Below are 4,253 nucleotides of genomic sequence, written 5' to 3'. Positions count from 1 at the left end.
AGGGTGTAGGAGTAGTACAGGGTCTACTGTAGGGCTCTAGGGTGTAGGAGTAGTACAGGGTCTACTGTAGGGGCTCTAGGGTGTAGGAGTAGTATAGGATCTACTGTAGAGGCTCTAGGGTGTAGGAGTAGTACAGGGTCTACTGTAGGGGCTCTAGGGTGTAGGAGTAGTACAGGGTCTACTGTAGGGGCTCTAGGGTGTAGGAGTAGTACAGGGTCTCCTGTAAAGGCTCTAGGGTGTAGGAGTAGTACAGGGTCTACTGTAGGGCTCTAGGGTGTAGGAGTAGTACAGGGTCTACTGTAGGGGCTCTAGGGTGTAGGAGTAGTACAGGGTCTACTGTAGGGCTCTAGGGTGTAGGAGTAGTACAGGGTCTACTGTAAAGGCTCTAGGGTGTAGGACAGTACAGGGTCTACTGTAGGGGCTCTAGGGTGTAGGAGTAGTACAGGGTCTACTGTAGGGGCTCTAGGGTGTAGGAGTAGTACAGGGTCTACTGTAGAGGCTCTAGGTGTGGAGTAGTACAGGGTCCATCTGTAGAGACTCTAGGGTGTAGGAGTAGTACAGGGTCTACTGTAGGGGCTCTAGGGTGTAGGAGTAGTACAGGGTCTACTGTAGGGGCTCTAGGTGTAGGAGTAGTACAGGGTCTACTGTAGAGGATCTAGGGTGTAGGAGTAGTACAGGGTCTACTGTAGGGGCTCTGGGTGTAGGAGTAGTAACGGGTCTACTGTAGGGCTCTAGGGTGTAGGAGTAGTACAGGATCTACTATTGGGGCTCTTGGGTGTAGGAGTAGTACAGGGTCTACTGTAGGGGCTCTAGGGTGTAGGAGTAGTACAAGATCTACTATTGGGCTCTTGGGTGTAGGAGTAGTACAGGATCTACTGTAGGGGATCTAGGGTGTAGGATAGTCAGGATCTACTGTGTAGGAGTAGTAGGGTCTACTGTAGAGGCTCTAGGGTGTAGGAGTATACAGGGTCTACTGTAGGGGCTCTAGGGTGTAGGAGTAGTACAGGGTCTATTGTTGAGGCTCTAGGGTGTAGGAGTAGTACAGGGTCTACTGTAGAGGCTCTAGGGTGTAGGAGTAGTACAGGGTCTACTGTAGGGGCTCTAGGGTGTAGGAGTAGTAAGGGTCTACTGTAGAGGTCTAGGGTGTAGGAGTAGTAAGGTCTACTGTAGAGGCTCTAGGGTGTAGGAGTAATACAGGGTCTACTGTAGGGGCTCTAGGGTGTAGGAGTAGTAAGGGTCTACTGTAGAGGCTCTAGGGTGTAGGAGTAGTACGGTCTACTGTAGAGGCTCTAGGTTGTAGGAGTAGTACAGGGTCTACTGTAGAGGCTCTAGGGTGTAGGAGTAGTACAGGGTCCCGCCCTTCTTCAGGAAACATTGATGCTGCCAAGTTCCAATCTTGATGGAGCGCTCGCAGGTCCCCAGCAGGTCGTCGAAGAGCAAGTCACTGTCGTACACCTCCAACCTCACAGGGTTGTTCTCATGGGCGTTGAAGAAGTTGAAGTTCCTCCTTCCACCAGGGGTCATGGTTGTTGTTCTTTACCTCTGTCTTCCCGCCGTAGCCAGAGCCCATAAACACCTAAATTATAATGATACTAGTGATGATAATGACAATGATGATGATGATGATGATGATGATGATGATGATGATGATGATGATAAGAATAATGATACTGATAATAATGATAATAATGGCAATACTGATTATGGCAATGATGATAATTATGATGATAATGACAATACCGATTATGGTAATGATGATAATGACGACGATGATGACACTACTGATTATGGTAATGCTGACAATGATGATGATGATGACACTACTGATTATGGTAATGTTGATACTGATGATGATGATGATGATGTGTGTTATAATTATCATTGGCATCATTACCATAATCAGTATTGTCATTATCGTCATTATTATCAGTATCACGACCCGCTACCAAAACCTTCTGGCTCTCATTCACTGCGGCCAACGTGAGTAAAACATTTAAACAGGTTAACCCTCGCAAGGCTGCCGGCCCAGACGGCATCTCTAGCCGCGTCCTCAGAGCATGCGCATACAATCTGGCTGGTGTGTTTACGGACATATTCAATCAATCCCTATTCCAGTCTGCTGTTCCCACATGCTTCAAGAGGGCCACCATTGTTCTGTTCCCAAGAAAACAATGGTAACTGANGGACATATTCAATCAATCCCTATTCCAGTCTGCTGTTCCCACATGCTTCAAGAGGGCCACCATTGTTCTGTTCCCAAGAAAACAATGGTAACTGAACTAAATGACTATCGCCCCATAGCACTCACTTCCGTCATCATGAAGTGCTTTGAGAGACTAGTCAAGGATTATATCACCTCCACCCTACCTGACACCCTAGACCCACTCCAATGACACCCTAGACCCACTCCAATACAGCCCCAATAGGCCAACAGATGATGCAATCGCAATCACACTGCACACTGCCCTAACCCATCTGGACAAGAGGAATACCTATGTAAGAATGCTGCTCATCGACTACAGCTCAGAATTTAATACCATAGTGCCCTCCAAACTTGTCATTAAGCTCGAGACCCTGGGTCTCGACCCCGCTTGTGCAACTGGGTCCTGGACTTTCTGATGGGCCGCCCCCAGGTGGTGAGGGTAGGTACCAACATCTTCACCACGCTGATCCTCAACACTGGGGCCCCACAAGGGTGCGTTCTCAGCCCTCTCCTGTACTCCCTGTTCACCTATGACTGCGTGGCCATGCACGCCTCCAACTCAATCATCAAGTTTGCAGACGACACTACAGTGGCAGGCTTGATTACCAACAACAACGAGACGGCCTACAGGGAGGAGGTGAGGGCCCTCGGAGTGTGTTGTCAGGAAAATAACCTCACACTCAACATCAACAAAACAAAGGAGATGATCGTGGACTTCAGGAAACAGCAGAGGGAGCACCCCCTTATCCACATCAGCGGGACAGTAGTGGAGAAGGTGGAAAGTTTTAAGTTCCTCGGCGTACACATCACGGACAAACTGAAATGGTCCACCAGCGTGGTGAAGAAGTCGCAGCAGCGCCTCTTCAACCTCAGGAGGCTGAAGAAATTTGGCTTGCCACCGAAAACACTCACAAACTTTCGAGAGGATCGAGAGCATCCTGTCTGGCTGTATCACCGCCACAACCGTAAGGCTCTCCAGAGGGTAGTGCGGTCTGCACAACGCATCACCGGGGGCGAACTACCTGCCCTCCAGGACACCTACACCACCCGATGTCACAGGAAGGACAAAAAGATCATCAAGGACAACCACCCGAGCCACTGCCTGTTCACCCCGATATCATCCAGAAGGCGAGGACAGTACAGGTGCATCAAAGCTGGGACCGAGAGACTGAAATCAGACTGTTAAACAGCCATCACTAACATTGAGTGGCTGCTGCCAACATACTGACTCAAATCTCTAGCCACTTTAATAATTAATAATTGAATGTAATAAATATATATCACTAGCCACTTTAAACAATGCCCCTTTATATAATGTTTACATACTCTACATTACTCATATGTATATACTGTACTCTATGCCTATGCTGTTCAGCCATCACTCATCCATATATTTATATGTACGTATTCTTATTCATTCCTTTACACTTGTGGGTATAAGGTAGTTTGTAGCTTCGCGTTCCTAGATATTACTGCACGGTCGGAACTAGAAGCACAAGCATTTCGCTACACTCACATTAACATCTGCTAACCATGTGTGACCAATACGATTTGATTTGATTTATCATCATTCTTATCATTATCATCATCATTATTACAATTATTTTCATTATCGTCATTAGATTAGATGTATAAAGCCCCCCCCCCCCCAGATGCTCATAGTATAGGGGGGAAAAAGAGGAGAGATCATACACCACATTAAACAATGTAGGATAAACAATGTATGTCTCATATTCAAGGTCTCGATCAGTTTAGGATTACAACTAGGAGAGACAGGGAGAAAATACACATGCCACATACAGAGAGAATAAGTGAGAGAGAGAAGTCAAGATACTTCTGAGAAAAACGAACCCAGTACAGACGAAGAAACTACAGAGAGAAAGAGTAGCCAAGATATTTCTGAGAGAAACAAACCAAATAGAGACAATGATAAGACTACAGAGAGATGAGAGATAGAAAGATGGATTGGCGGTCCTTTACCTCAGCTTTGTAACCTCGAATGTTGTACATTCTACCCCTTTAAACATAACATACTGTACACTCCCCTGCT

The 4,253-nt window shown here is 46.8% G+C and overlaps 1 long non-coding RNA gene across 2 annotated transcripts in view; it reads right to left on the bottom strand.

Moving 5' to 3' along the window:
* Positions 1 to 1,283: 1,283 nt before the first annotated feature.
* Positions 1,284 to 4,253, bottom strand: part of LOC112074884 (uncharacterized) — an 11,084-nt gene continuing 8,114 nt past the window's right edge. For both annotated transcript variants that reach the window (XR_002894864.2, XR_002894863.2), the window contains one exon: positions 1,284 to 1,576. This is a non-coding gene — a long non-coding RNA (uncharacterized lncRNA). The remainder of the gene's footprint in view (positions 1,577 to 4,253) is intronic.

The sequence above is a fragment of the Salvelinus sp. IW2-2015 genome, unplaced genomic scaffold (assembly GCF_002910315.2).
Source record: "Salvelinus sp. IW2-2015 unplaced genomic scaffold, ASM291031v2 Un_scaffold2865, whole genome shotgun sequence".
Lineage (NCBI taxonomy): Eukaryota > Metazoa > Chordata > Actinopteri > Salmoniformes > Salmonidae > Salvelinus > Salvelinus sp. IW2-2015.
The sequence above is the reverse complement of the archived record's forward strand: the minus strand, read 5'-3'. Positions and strand labels throughout refer to the sequence as shown.